At 43.3% G+C, this 15950-nt stretch overlaps 1 protein-coding gene across 1 annotated transcript in view; it reads left to right on the top strand.

Moving 5' to 3' along the window:
* The first annotated feature begins 13355 nt into the window (after window positions 1–13355).
* The window catches only part of DEPDC5 (DEP domain containing 5), a 70264-nt gene continuing 67669 nt past the window's right edge, over window positions 13356–15950 (top strand). Inside the window, exon 1 of the mRNA XM_015416718.1 lies at window positions 13356–13424. The gene's annotated coding sequence lies outside the window, so the exon portion shown is untranslated. The remainder of the gene's footprint in view (window positions 13425–15950) is intronic.

Here is a 15950-nt window from a genome sequence, read left to right as displayed (position 1 = left end):
CTCTTAATTTGGTTCAGTTTTCTTCTAACCTTGAAATGGCCTTGCATGCGATACTTCTTACATATATTCCCTGATCGTCTGCTTAATGGAAGAGATTGCCATATTTTGTGCGTGCTTTCAAAGGTTACTTGGTTTCTACCTTGCCAATAGCCAAAAGCTTGTGGCAACATGCAAAGGACTGGAGCAACAGGGATATCGATACTGGTTGATTGCTGACTATGGTTCCTGAAACAAGGGCTTGGACTTCTGGCCTCAGAGTCCTTGGCCTCCATATATTCCAACCCAATTAAGTCTTTGGATCTCTTTGGCCTTTTCAAGCCCCTTAAAGTGCTACAAGGATGTTTGTTCTCACTGTCTTCAACAATATCCCCCACCATCAGAGTCCATGTAGGGTCTTCAGGTTTCCCAGCACTCAATGCTACTACCTTATTACAAGAGCTGGCTATAGGATACTCAATTCTGATAGACCTCTGCCTGAAGAGGTTCTCTGCCTCCCCCTTATCTTTTGCCCCCCAATGTTGACTAACTGCATTTGAGAAAGTAGTGTACTCAGCTGCATTTTGCTCCATCTCCTCTTGCACAGTTCTCTTCATAAATGTTGGAGATTTTCCTGTTTCAGAAGTTTTGTTAATAGGATCCTCATTCCCTATACTGACCAAATAATCTAATGGCTTCCTTTGGTCTTTTGCCAACTTCCCTATGCTCTGTAAATTTCTCACTTTACTACTGAACCATTTGGTCAAGGCTTTAAACAGACTGTCCCTTAAAGAAGGACAAGGCACGGTGCTGCAAAGGATTCTCTGTGTTTCTGAGGGAAATACATCTTTAGGTTGCAAAGCATGCTGTTTGACCACTGCTGGTCTGGAGGGATCTTTGGCATATGTGTGTCCTTCATTCAAACTAAGCTCTGAAACGCATCCAAGTGGGTGGGCAAAAGAAGGCCTTATGTGTATTTCAGTCTTGAAAGGAATTATGATTTCTTCTTTCCCAACAAGAAGTAAGTCCAAAAGAGCTCCAGAAGAACCTTTACTAGTTTTCTCAGTCATTAGACTACGCTCTCTCTGGTTATTGTCAGAGGACTGTTTGATTTTCTTTGAGGGTTCAGGACCACATGATGTTATGTATAAAATTTCTCCTATTACTTCAACACCGAGCATGCTGTGCACTGTGCTTACAAGTATCTCTTTGCTTCCAAGAGGAGAGGCCACATATACAATCCCTTTGACAGAACAGCATGATTTGCCATCCTCTGAAAATACTAGGCGGATGTGATCATCGGCTTTTCTTTCCAATGATGCTGCTGCTGCTGCAGAAGAGTCAAAGACATTTAGAGACAGTGAAGTAGATGGTTCATCTCTTCCAGGCAAACAGGCTGCTAGATTGTGAGTAGGCTGCTCTCCGAAAGATATACATATAAAACTGTCCTTGAACAATTTTGAACACACACCCTCCATAGTTCTCTGACGAGCAGCTGTTGTAAACGTCAGTGAGTTCAGAAGAAAAGAAATGTGATTAGGAAGTAATCTAGGCTTACTTCTAAACTTTAGGAAGCATTTATTTCGCATTTCCAAAGATCTCCTCCTGACTGATCGCAGGACAGAACAGAATTCATTTGTTCTCTGATGACCCCGTTTATGAATGAATCTACTTGACTTCAGTCGTTCAAAAGCAAGTCCTAAACATTCTAAAAACATTTCAGTGTGATTTAATTCTATTAACCCCTCTTTCGATGGATTACTAATTAACTCTGATGCTTTTTTATAGCATGACCTATTACCCCTCATGCTTGGCTGAAATGTCTCTTGAACACCATTTTTTATTAAGAGCACTGGATGAGTTCGTAGAGTTAAATTTTGATTTCTCTTTGGACATACTGATTCATGTTGACTACAGATGACAGACGTTTGAGTCTCTTCAAGTGAATGATTCACACTCTGAACTGTATTATCTTCCATTTGCTTTTTTAGCTGGCATGCTAAAACTCTGATTTTTTTGGGTGTTACATTTTTCTGATTAAAAGAATCTAGGCTACTAACTTGATAATCCTGACATGCAGGGGCCTGAACCCTCATCCAATGCTGAGCTGGATGTTTATTCAGGATGGGATTGTCCTGCTGCTTTGTGCAATCTGGGTGGTCAGAGATCAGGTCCATCTTCAGACTGGAAACATCTGAAAAGGAGGAACGGTGAGCTTGGTATTTCTTTAGGTCTTCCTGGCTCTCTCCTTTTGCAAAGCTGTGAAATTTCAGGGGATGGGCAATGTTATCCAAACTTCTGCCACCTGTTGATTTTGCATTCCTTCTGTTTCCAAGTCCATTTTCATACACTTTTATGCTTTCCATCATTTCCACTCTATCATTCACCTCCAGTGAAGCCTTAGTCAGTTCTTGTTCTAGGTTTGTATCTGGAGGGAAAACACCAATGTCAACATTCAGAATTTCTTCAGCATTTACACCACCACCACCACCATCAGCCCTCTGATTCTCAGCTTCTGCACTGAACTCTAAAAAGTCAGCCTGAGAGAGACCAGTGCTTGACACACTCAAGGAGCAAACAGAATCTAAGCTGCCATCTGTTCCATCCAAGTGACTCCAGCTACTTTCACTAGGAGGAGAGTCACATCCCTTAACATCAGATTCCTCAAGAAGGCCAGCTGTCTTGTTAGGCACAGAAGCACAGCTCATTTCCAGTCCATCGACTTCTGTAGTATTTGTTGTGGCTGCTACATCAGTTGCTCTTTTTTCTGCATCATTCAGCATACATGGCACACTTGTCAGGATGCAACTACCACACTTTCGATTTGCTGAAGGCAACTTCCTTCTGTGATGAAGTAGGCAGTCAGTGCTTGCTGACTGCAATTCTGCATAGAGCCAAGGGAATCCTTCTCCAGGCAGGCTATCTAGGAATTCAGTGCTACTTAAAGTCCCATCAGCTTGCTGGGTAAATGACTGCTCGCCAGAGACTTCACTTCTTTCATTATTTTCTTCATCAATAACCAGGTCAGTGCCTGTTATGGAAGTAGCATTGGTAATGTGCAGATGTGTAGCTGAAGCACTATTCAAGTTTCCTTTCCTTGTATCACTGTTGGATTCTATTTTTGGTAAACCTTCTTGGCATAATTTAGTGTCATCACCCAAAGAGTCATGGTAGGTGGGAACTGAATTAACGCTTACAATGGAACTGTTCTGTAAGCCATCAGAAGTTTCTTGCCCGCAGACAATGTTGCTAGCTTCCGCCCAAAAAGGGCTGTTTTCTTCCACCTTAGTGGACATACATCCATCATTGATAAAGGCACATAGCTGATTTGCCTCCTTTTGTGGGCTGTCAGTTTCTGAAAGGACTGGTCTTATGTTGTTTTCTAAATGTTCTTCAGATGCCTGACATTCAGAACTTTCCTTACAAATACTACTATAGGAATGATCCATACGAATACCCATTTCTTGTTCATCATCACTGGATAGGTCTTCACTGCTCCAGACCGGTGAGGCAGTCTTCTTCATATTTATGTTAGGAGCCCATTTTTCCAGAAGTTCGATTGTTTCAGTACTAGTGTTGTTTTCCAAGCTGTCCTCCTTGCCAAGATGGCAATCCTCCTGCATTTCACAGATAACTTCAGAGATCTTCATGTTCTCTTCCCAAAGCACACTTCCAAATTCCAAACAACTTTTAAAGTGAAGACTGGAGGCTTCCAAACTCATATCTGATAGCTGATCGTCAACAGCAACCAAACTTTCTGATACTGGAACAGATACATTATTGAGAAAGTTCTTTTCATCCGGCTGGAAAGGCAGATTGTCGTTAAGGGTTGCATTAGCAGCTTTATGATAACTGAAGGAGGTTTCTCCTACACCCTCTGAGCCAGAAAGGACACGGGCCCCTATAGTTGCTGATAAGACTGTGCAGGCTATCAGCTCTTGATGTTCATTCTCTTTTTGCAGATGTTCTTCAGAGGTGGCATTGTCCGTAACATTTACAGGCTTGTGAGAGAATAAGGTGCTGGTTTCTGAAACCTCAACCTGAGCCATGATATTGTCTACATTTGAGCACTCACTGCTCTCAGGTGAAACACCTGTACTCACTCTGGTATTGCTCTCTCTAAACAGCCTAGTCCCATCAGCCTTCATACCTTGTGCTTCTTTCATGGAGTCTGGCAGACTTTCAGTTGTCACCTGCATATTTGCTGGGCTTTCTTCTATACAAAAGAAAGAGAAAGAAAAAAATTACTGTGGTGCATTTCACACTCCTGTGAATGTTCCTTTTAATTATCATGTACATCTCATTCAATTAAGCTTTCAGATTCTTCCAAGTTTTGTACTGGGAGTAGAGAGTCCATGACAACTGGGCACAAGAGATGGTGTGCAGGGGCTTCTCATCAGGTTGACCCCTGGGGGGACTCCCTAGAGACCTACTGTGGTCTCTACGGGCAAGCCGATCCCGGGGGTTCCAGCAACCCCCCACCCCACCTCCCCCATGCCCACCTCTCCCTCCCTCGCACCCCCAACTCATCCTCTACCTGCTCTCCCCACGCTGTCAGCTCCACTGCACTTAGCTTCCCCCTTGTTGCCCCACCCAACAATTTTTGTTCTGGCTATGGTTGGATCCTATGCACTGCCAGTGTAAGGTATTGGTAACAGCAGATTTTTTTGTTTGTTAACTTCCCCCAGTAGTCCCCTATGAATGCTGAAAATGTGATGATTGGGTGGGGGGGCATGTGGACAAAAAGCATACAACACCAACAACTGCAGTGTGGAGAGGGAAGTGAGCAAAATCATGCATCTCTGGTGCCAGTGGAAGTGCTGTTGATAGAAGAGGCAGGACATGCCTTTCAGTTCACATTAGTTCCCTAACCTTCAGAACCATCTTTTTGGCACACATGGGGGCTTGCTGGGGAAGGCAGGAAAGATCTGCCTTTGTCAGCACCTTCTGCTGCTGGTGCATAGGATCTAATACACTGAAACAATCATGTATTTAGGACACAGGAGGAAGCCCCAAGTGGTACAGATCTTCTGATAAAGTCAATGCAACAACATTAATTGTCACCATAATTAAATAGGTGTGCTCACATGCCTACGATAAAATGACCAGACCAGGTGTTGAACTCATTTGTTACAAGGGCTGGATATAAAATCAATGTCACTTTGTCAGGCCGGGCCATGCGTACCATAAAACATGAGGAATCAGATATATAAACTTTATAAAGCTGATTTCAGATGCCAAATGGCAATAGCAGGTGAATGACAACAGCAGGCTTGATGGATTAGGTGTGATACGCAGAGGGGTAGTAGGAGTGGAGATACCAGCATTGATAACAAGACAGGAAACCTAGGTCTCAATTCAGTTCAGGAGGATTCAGTCCAGGAGGATGCAAAGAATAAACGGACATAAGTCTGACATTAGAAACCACAACATTCAAAAACCAGTGGGGGAACATTTAACCTTCCAGGACATTGCTGACCTAAGGGTAGCAGTTCAATTACAAAGGAATTTCAAAGTGAGATTAGAGAGACTGCTGAATTGTAACTGATAATGAAGCTCAATGCATTCTCCAGGGCTGAACTGAGACCTAGGTTTCCTGTCTCATTACGAAAGCCTGCTATTGTCATTTGGCATCTGAAATCACTCCACTCTCCAAGATATAAGGACCAATGGACTCATATTCTACCTGTAGCTGAAGAAGTGAGCAGTGACTCATGAAAGTTCATGCGCTGCCACAAATTTTTTTAGGTGCTACTGGACTCTTGCTCCTTTCCACTAATAAAGCTTGCAAGCTGTACTGTTAGGTTTCTTTTTCCTTCTTCATCTGTTTAAATTGGAGAGGGGGATCTCTCCAAGTGAAATAATGTGTTGATTTCAGATTGGGCAAAATCCACTCAAGTGCTAGTGATGATAATGAAACAGTTGAAAAAGCAAAGGGGGAGTGAAGAAAGGCAGCCAGCGAGGTGGGAGGGAGAATGGGAGACATGGTGAACTGGAACATATGGAACCATAAATGTATTTTTAAATACTTAGCCATTTACTTCCATTATTAAACAATGGAATCTAATGGAATTAGATTATTAAACAATGGAAGCCAATCCAAGCATTCTAAATCCTAATCAGGGTCTTTTTGAAAAATAAAATCCCAGAGAAATCTAATCTTAAAAAAAACTTTTCAGAATAAGTCAAAAGAATATCCTTTTAATTCTCCTTTCCCCTTATCCCAAGGTACCCCCTCCTTTTAACATACATACACATGCATGTTTGTGAGAGAGAGAAAAAAAGAGAGAGATCAGTTCTCAATAACAGCAGAGCACAGTGATTTCAATGTAAATTGTCAGAAGAATCCTCCCTCCCTCTGAAAAAGAAGTGTACGAAAGCTTCTACATGAAATAAAATGTTGCTGGTCTTAAAGGAACCATGGGACTCAGATTTTGCTCTCTCCTGGGTGGGGCTCTTTCTCCCACTTTGTCTCCTCCTCCTCCCTTCCCCCCAAAGGATGAATCCTCAGCCAACGAAAGGGAAGGGAGGCTTGGCTTGGAAGGAAGCAGGAAGCAGCAGAGGGAGCTGGGCAAAAGCAACCTGCGATGCAACAGCAGCAGCAGCTCCAGAGGAGGAAGCAAGAGGGAACCAGTTACTTGTGGGCCAGATACGAGCCTTGCAGTGTCTGGATCCAGCTCGTGGGCTGTATTTTTGACACTCCTGGGCTAAACAGACCTAAGAATATACAGATGCCCTCTACCATTTAACAGGTATATTTTTAAAAAGTCATAAGATTCAAAGGTTCCATTCCACTAATGGTGGAACCTTACTCCAGCACAAAGAGCCTCCTACTGGAGGAAGGCTCCACAGGGGAATGGAACCTGTGAATCCAACTCCCTGAACTTCAGTTATAAATTCCTAGAAAAACAGACAGTGCTTGGAATTCTACAGTGTTTGTACCATTCAGCACTTTCTTCCAGAGCCTTGTCATATACCTCATCTGTTTTGTGCTGAGGTGCTCTCTTGCCACAAAGACTTTTCCAAAAGTTGTCCACAGATGCTCATAAAAAACAGCTGAATGATGACCCTACAGCTTAATGTACTCTGGGCAGGCAACCTGGAAGCAGCATTAACAGGATACTATGCTCAGTCAAAATGAGAAATGAAGTGACCAGAGAACATGTAATCTAGAACTATAGAAGATTAAAAAAAAAATTAAATCTACCCTACTCCAGCCTAATTGGTCTGTATAGAAAACACCACAGAAAGATCTCATAAATGGTAACAACTATTTCATCTAAATTTATCCAAATCTTATTCTGGTGTTATTTTGGCAATCAAGAAGAATTCAACAACATGGCTGCAAGGACAGTGCAGGTAATTACCACAACCCTAGCACAGCATTGTGTTCTTTGTTAATACTAGAACTCTGATCAGGTTCTAGAGTTCTGGCAGGTACCATTTGTGAGGTAGGTAAAGCAAGAATATCTCTCATCTGAAGTTAATAAATTTAATTTGCTGAATTAAATTATGGTGTATGATACAGGTGATAAAAGCAGAAAGAAGCATCTGGGGAATAACAAGACAGTCAAAACCAGCCCCTCACATGAATGCTAGTTGTGATAGCAAGGCTAGTGCTCAGTGGCTACACTTACCTGTTCCACCTGCACACATGGCACAGGAGAAATGCACATTAAAAACACGACATGTGAAAAGGCAGCAGTAGAGATGAACCTTTAATGAGATTGAGAACTAGGGAATTGATGAACAAGACAAAAACCCTGCTGACTACTAGCGTCTTGTGACTGTACTCATTGACTTCTCAGAACAGTAAATTTATAGGACAAATATATGCACTCTACATGCAGCTGGGTTTTGTTTCTAAATCAAGAAACCAAGTAACACAGAAACCAGGCAAAAGAGGGAAAAATTAAAAGGAAACATCACTCATTAACAACTGGAATGGCACAGGCATCATCTAAGTCAAGTGACTTTGGGCAGGTACCCTGTATCACTTAATACAGATGGATGAGCTTGTAACATTTTTAAAGACACTTGTGTATATGCAGTCAGGGCAGTTAGAAGTTGGTAAAGAGTATGGATTTTTTCCCAGTCTTTCAGTGCCTCTTTGGATATACGGTAGCAAACTCTAACCCATTTTAATGCCTGTAAACATGGGTAAAGGGGCCTGTCCTGGATAAAATGCCTGACCATACACACATACCTAGATTCTGCAGCAAGCCTGCTATTTCAGCACAGAAAGACCTTGAAAGAAATTCTCTGTTCTTTTGGTTTAGCTGAGACTGCTCCTGAAAAAAAGCATACAACACACGGCATCAGAGATGCAGCAGCATCTCCACTCCAGATGGAGAAATAATCAGAACTTTCCAAGTACCAAATACACCTAGTTTTAAATCCAGCCTCCAGGCAATAATACATTAACATGCTATGTAATTTCTGAAACACAAAAGTTACTCCTTTGCAACCATTAATTTGTAAAACAAAGGGGAATCCTTGCATCAAAGAAAGAGGTACCCAGAATGCAGATTACCACAGATGTTTTCACTGTAGCTTTTGTACTGGCTGCTGCATTTATTTTTAGTTCCTGACATAAATACTTCGTGTATACCAGGCATAATATAATGAAATTCTAAATCACTACCCATTCCCAGCATACACATCAAGGCCAAGTTCCATGTTACACAGGAGATCTGCAGTTTGATTCTATGACTTGCCTCTTTGCTTTAAATGAGTTGCAGCCACAAGGGGCTGCCAATTTCTTTCTACTAAGAGTGGGGTAAGGCGGGCTGTGTTGAACCCTTTTCCATGTATTCATGTTGTCCCAGTTAAAATCAGGACATGCACACACATACAAGCTGCTCTGAATAAATTGGAGGGGGTTTTTTTTTGGGGGGGGGGGGGGGGGGGGGGGAAGCTAATTTCTTTTCTGTTTCAACAAATAAAGTGCCAGAGTGGGAGTAGGTTAAATTCTGCCCCCCATACATGCTGCATTTCAGTTCAAAGGAAGGTAGGGACTGGGAGATCACAGAACTCCTGCATAATTCTTGCTTAATGTTCATATGAAATCCAAAGTAATCCACAAGTCTTTAAAAAAATTATTATAGTTTGAATATACACTCATTCCCACCACAGCACAATAGGTAGTGTGAATACTTTTGAGATACCCAGTATTTAACAAGAGGCCCTATTTAACAAACAAATCACTCCTAATGGATGTCATCTTAACAGCCCTCAGCTTACCTATTTTACCCATTTGGCTGTACACAGCAATTTGTTCAACCCACATTATCAATTGGATTCACTTCCATTTACAGATAGGCCATAATAGCGTATTTTCTACTCACTGTAAATGTGATACTTCAACATAGTACCTATCAAGATAATTTCAGCATTTAATGAAACAACACACTCAGGATGCACTTACTATATTAAATTATAGCAACCAGTGATTTTTAATAAATTGGCAATTCCACTAGATTTAATAGTAATGTTGACAACTGCTGGAATAGGATTCGCTACATTCACGTGACAGGGTGGTTCGTGATTTTGTTTGGTAATGTATTTTATGCACATTCGGTCCCTCTTTTTTGTACTTTGTTATTAGTATTGTATTAACCTTTATTAATTTTTTTAATGAAGCGACAGAATTAGGCTATAATTTACTATGGCTGCGGTCACACGGAGCATTAGGTACACTAGAGGGACGGAAGATAGGCGGATTTTCCGGGCGCGATCTCACCGCCACATCTGGGAAGCGTAGAGCTCCCGTGGCGAACCCAAGGCTTCCTGCCGAAGATGCGCGGTTAAAAACTAGTACCTCGGAGGTACTAGTTTCCGGAACCCGCGGGGCAAGGGCGGGCGCCTGATTGCGTTTCCGGTGGTAGTTCCGGCGCCCGCCCATGCCCCCTCGTATAAAGGGGTTTTTTTCCAACTGTCCATGGAATGCGCACAAACACCCAACGGGGCATGCGCACACTTTGGTGTCCAAAAACCCACACCCGTTTGCTGCGCCGCGCCGCTTCTTTGCCACGGCGCAGGATTGTGGTGTGCTCAGCACCTCCCCCCTAACACAGGACCTCCACGGTACGTCTGCTGGCGCAACCGCGCGTTATTTTGCCCTGGGGCAAACAGCCATGCTTCCCCCCCACATTTTCCTGCCTGTGTGCCCGCGGCCTTAATTATAGCATCCAGTGATTCTTAATAAATTGGCAATCCCATCATATATTCTGAAATTATTTTTCCTTATACTAGCCTCCAACATTTTGAACAACTCAGTTTTATAAATACTCTGCCTGTTACCATGAGTCACTGATACTAAATTTTATCATGGTTTTCTTTAAGTGCTGGGGGAAAATCTGGGACTAGAACAAAGTTGGGATTGAAGCCTACTCAACATATGTACCAGAAGGAAGTGGTAGAAAGGATTTTACCCCTACAGGCAGCAGATGGAAGATCATATTACTTAATACTCCCAGAAAATATTTTTTTTAAAAAAATCAGGAGAAAGATTCTAATCTAGCCCTTCATGTGCTGTTCCTAGTTTTTCCCTTAGGACAAATTATTAATATAGGAAAACTCTGAAAACTGTAATCCTTCACCTGTAGTCTGACATGGTACAATCCATTTTACCTTATTAGCTCCACCCATACTAATGTACGGATAGACCAAACCTAAGTCTCCAAGATCTTCTCATTTTAGTTTATCCCCATAAGACTCTCTATTTTCCTGTTTCTCTGATTCTTACTCATTTTGAACAACAGGGTTAGAGAACACTGCACAAGACCTTCCTTAGCAACATCCCTTATATCTGTTGCCACCTCTGCACTTTCTCTTAGTTTTCTACAAAGAGAATCTTCCTTCAGTAAACTCCTGTGTTGTACCTCAGCATCTTCTGCAAGATCACCAGCTTCTGCAGGCTCTTCGGCAATTAGTTCCATCAGTTCAGGGCAAGATATCTTGCCTGTACAATCCAGTCTTTCATCAGAGTTCTGGGAACAGATTTTCAACCCATAACTTCTTTGGTGCTCAGACGGCAAATCACTACCACACGACAGCACAAATGCTGATGCTTTAGGCTGTGCATCTAGTACACTCTTTGGATCAGACAGAGCAATACGTTCAGCAGTGAGGGCAACCGGCAATTCAGCATACAGTTCTTGTACCACAGCAGACATGGAGGAATTTAGACTGTCAAAATGTTTGTTTTTTTCTGGAACATCACCATCAGAAGAGAGCATCAGGATGGCTGGATCCACCTTTTAGAATTCTCCTGGAAAAAAAGGTCTGTCAATATCTGATTATTAAGCAGCATACAAGACAAGGAAAACACCACCTTGAATGTTCCCATTTTTCGCATTGCAGGCTGCTGGCAGTCAAAGCTTTTAGTAAATTGATCACATTTTTACTCTGCCTTTCCTGCAAAAAGCTCAAAGCAGTGTATATTACTTTTCCCCCTCCACTGTATCCAAACAATATTCCTAGCTGAGAAAGAGCAACTAGCCTAAGGTCACTCAGAGAGCTTTTAAGATAGATGAGGGAGTTGATCACAGGTCATCCTAGTATGACGCTCAGTACTACTTATCCTTTCCTCTCCAGACTTACTCCTAAAAGCCTTCTCCATCATCTCCTGCCTATTATTTCCTTCTTGCTGACCTACCCAAGTTCTTGATCACTTAGCCCAACTCAGATATCTCTCTTGTGGCAACAGAGAATTGGGAAGGAGAAAGACAGAAGGGTTTGGATTAAAATAATCAGACTTCTGATCTACCAAGCTCCAGCATGCACGGCACTCCCCATTCAGGTCACTGTTGAGACAGCCAGGTACAACAGGACAGTCACTGTAGCAACAAACCTAGATTACAAAAACCTGGGTTTGAAACTCACTTAATGGCCATGGGTGCACTGTCAGCCTCATGTACTCCACAGGGATCTTGTGAGGATAAAATGGGAAGCCCCCCAATCACCTTGAGCTCCTTAGAAAAGGAACAGGATCCAAAGACAGTAAATACTATTAAGAAAAGAGAGAGAGCTGTAAGAACTTGTGGTGGAGGAAAAGTCCCACTACCTCCCTCTCTGGCCCCTGCTTCCTCCCCTCTAACTTTGACTCCACTTACCCACCCTTTTGCCCTCCACCTACACTGTCTCTGCTTCTTTCTCCACTCTGATCACTGACTGGTCTTTCCTCCTTCTGGCCATTCACCCTTGCCAGTTCTCCTTCCCCTCATTCGCACCCCCCATTCATCACTTTTTTTTTGTAGCAGTGGCTAGGCACCATTTTGGCAACCTGTGGCATTCTTTAAATGTGACATCTGTGTACATGTAAACATCACTGTTATGGGTTGGGTGGGTGTGTTTGTTTTAGCCCCCAACTTCATTTTTTCCATATTTTCCCGCAAACCAGCAGTTGTCCATTGCACAGAGTTTTTGACTAGCAATGGGAAGGGGTATGTTTTCCATCAAAGGCATGATATGAACACAAAAATCCCTTTAACACTGAAGGGAGCAGGGACATTAACAGAGAAACATTCTGGTATATTGCACCTTCAGCTCTCACCACAACCAGAACATCTTACATATGCTATCAAAAACCCCACTGACCCATGCTTCCTTTGAGGACATTAAACACAGTTCACCAGTCAACTACCATCCCCTGATGTGCCTTCTCTCCTTCCCATCTCAGGATACATTCCCTAAAAGGGGAGGGGAGGAGAGATGACTGCCCAAGCCCCAAACACCAAATCTTCAGCAGCTGCATGGGTTCCCTGGGCTCGTTTCAAAGCTCTGGAGCTGCACAGCTTGTGTCCCACGTACCAGCTTCCACAATCTTTCAGATGAACTGGAAAGGCCGTCCTCGAGTCGACATCCCCCCACCAACCCCATGTGCCACGTCAGGCCTTCGCGGTCATTCTCTCTCCAGCCGGAGACTCGCCAAAACCCGAGCGGGATCAGAAAATGTTACTCAAACTGACTGGAAGAGGCAGAAAGGCTCGATTTACTGCAAGCTGCAGGGGTGAGGAAGACCCGACAGATTCCAGAGAACCCCCGCAGGGCTCACGACTCAGCCACTCAAGCCCGACAGGCGCGCTCTGAACAGGAAGACTCCGCCGAGCTCTCTCCCTCCCTCCCACTCCGTGCACTCCCTAGGGCAGGGTCTTAGGGTGGGTCTGGAAAGGGTAGCCGGGCTCCCTCCTGCCAGATGGTTCTTCTCCCGGAGTGTCTGAAAACCTGAGAGAGGTGAGCGAGAGAGAATGGATCTTCCGTAGACATCACTTCGATCCTTTTTACCTGAGCGAGCCGCGGGCCTCCGCCGCCGCCACCATCAGACCGCTCTTGGCTGTTCCTCTCTATGGTCGCATCACTTCCTCATCCGGAGATCACCTGTCTATCATAGAGAGCAGAAGGAGGCGGAACTTGGCCGTTCGAAACCTCTCTTCCTTGATAGCAAGGTATAGATTTAAAGGGGGGGGGGGTCACACTTTGAATAATTTAATAGGCCAGAGTGGCGCAGGGCTAGCGCAGTGGTTGGAGTGTTGGATTAGGGCGAGGGACACCCGGGTTCTAATTTGCATTTGTTGTGAATGTTGCTGGGTGATAATACGCAGGCCATAACATGCGTCAAATTTAAGAGGCCCCGTGGTGTTACACCCCCCAAAAAAACACTTGTAAGGTTTTTGTTTGTTTTTGGTTTTGTAGTTTAGTAATGTAGAGGCCTAAACTGTAGTTTACTTCACTGGTGCATAAATTCAACTCTTCTGAGTAACTTTAGGGCAGACATTTTTTGTCCAATGTATTTCACAGAGTTGTTAAGGTAAAATGGAGGAGGGGGGAGCAATTACGTCACATTGGCCTCCTTCAAGAAAGGGCAAGATCAAAATACACCCAATAATTGTTGATATTAGCAGTCTAAGGGAGCAGGGATGGCAGCCTCACCTATTGCACAGAGAACTCTACAAAACCGACTTGAGTGCTTTTCTACTTAAGAACAGCCTGGTGCAAGTGTACTTTTCAAGTTATCTGAACTTCTCCCCTGCAAGGGCTCAACATCTTGGTGTGCTGCAACCTGTGCAAAGCAGCTATGTGTACTTAGTTTACCTGTCAGCATAATATGCAAAAAGACAACAGATCCTTGCCATGCAAACTGAGCCCATGTAGCTGCTTTGCACAAGCTGCTGCACAGTTTAAACAAGAGGCTGAGCCCATGCAGAGACCCTCAGGGAAGATCTTTGCTTCACCTGCATCACATTTAAATTAGGCCTTAAACTGGGCCTCTACATGGACCTCATAGAACTAACACCAAAAAATGATGTCCTCCTCATCATAGGGGACTGGAATGCTAAAGTAGGAAGTCAAAAGGTAACTGGAATAACAGACAAGTTTGGCCTTGGAGAACAAAATGAAGTAGGCCAAAGGTTAACAGAGTTTTGTCAAGAGAACACACTGGTCATAGCGAACACCCTTTTCCAACAACCTAAGAGGCGACTCTACACATGGACATCACCAGATGGGCAACACCGAAATCAGATTGACTATATAATTTGCAGTCAAAGATGGAGAAGCTCTATCCAGTCAGTAAAAACAAGACCTGGAGCTGACTGTGGTTCAGATCATGAGCTACTCATTGCAAAATTCAGACTTAAACTGAAGAAAATTGGGAAAACCACGAGGCCATTCAGGTTTGACCTAGATCGCATCCCTGATGAATATACAGTAGAGGTGAAGAATAGATTCAAGGGTCTGGATTTGATAGATAGAGTGCCTGAAGAACTATGGACAGAGGTTCGTGACATCGTACAGGAGGCAGCAATCACCACCATCCCAAAGAAAAAGAAATGTAAGAAAGCAAAGTGGCTTTCTGATGAGGCTTTACAAATAGCAGAGGAAAGAAGGAAAGCGAAAGGCAAAGGCGAAAAGGAAAGATTTACCCAACTGAACGCAGATTTCCAGAGAACAGCAAGGAGAGATAAGGAGGCCTTCCTGAATGAACAGTGCAAAGTAATAGAAGAAAACAATAGAATGGGAAGGACTAGAGATCTCTTCAAGAAAATTGGAGAAATCAAGGGAGCGTTCCATGCAAAGATGGCCATGATAAAGGACAAAAACGGTAGGGACCTAACAGAAGCAGAAGAGATTAGGAAAAGATGGCAAGAATACACAGAAGAACTATACAAGAAAGACCTCAATGTCCTTGACAAACACGACGGTATAATCACTGACCTTGAGCCAGACATCCTGGAATGTGAAGTTAAATGGGCCTTAGAAAGCATTGCTAACAACAAAGCTAGTGGAGGTGATGGTATTCCAGCTGAGCTATTCAAAGTCTTAGAAGATGATGCTGTTAAAGTTCTGCACTCCATTTGCCAGCAAATTTGGAAAACGCAACAGTGGCCACAGGATTGGAAAAGATCAGTATACATTCCAATCCCAAAGAAGGGCAATGCCAAGGAATGTTCAAACTATCACACAATTGCACTCATATCACACGCTAGCAAGGTCATGCTCAAGATCCTACAAGCTAGGCTTCAGCAGTACGTGGATAGAGAACTGCCAGAAGTACAAGCTGGGTTTCGAAGAGGTAGAGGAACTAGGGATCAAATTGCCAACATTAGCTGGATTATGGAGAAAGCAAGAGAGTACCAGAAAAACATCTACTTCTGCTTCATTGTATATGCAGCCATGACATTAAAAGAGGCCTGCTCCTTGGGAGGAAAGCGATGGCGAGCCTAAACAGCATGATAAAGAGTAGAGACATCACCCTGCCAACAAAAGTCCACATGGTCAAAGCAATGGTATTCCTAATAGTCATGTATGGCTGCGAGAGTTGGACTATAAGGAAGGCCAAGCGCCGAAGAATAGATTCTTTTGAACTATGGTGCTGGAGAAGACTCTTGAGAGTCCCTTGGACTGCAAAAAGATTATATCAGTCAATCCTAAAAGAAATCAACCCTGATTGTTCCCTGGAAGGCCAAATAATG

Source organism: Gekko japonicus, unplaced genomic scaffold (genome assembly GCF_001447785.1).
Source record: "Gekko japonicus isolate JY-2015 unplaced genomic scaffold, Gekko_japonicus_V1.1 scaffold16, whole genome shotgun sequence".
Taxonomy (NCBI): Eukaryota; Metazoa; Chordata; class Lepidosauria; order Squamata; family Gekkonidae; genus Gekko; species Gekko japonicus.
The sequence above is the reverse complement of the archived record's forward strand: the minus strand, read 5'-3'. Positions and strand labels throughout refer to the sequence as shown.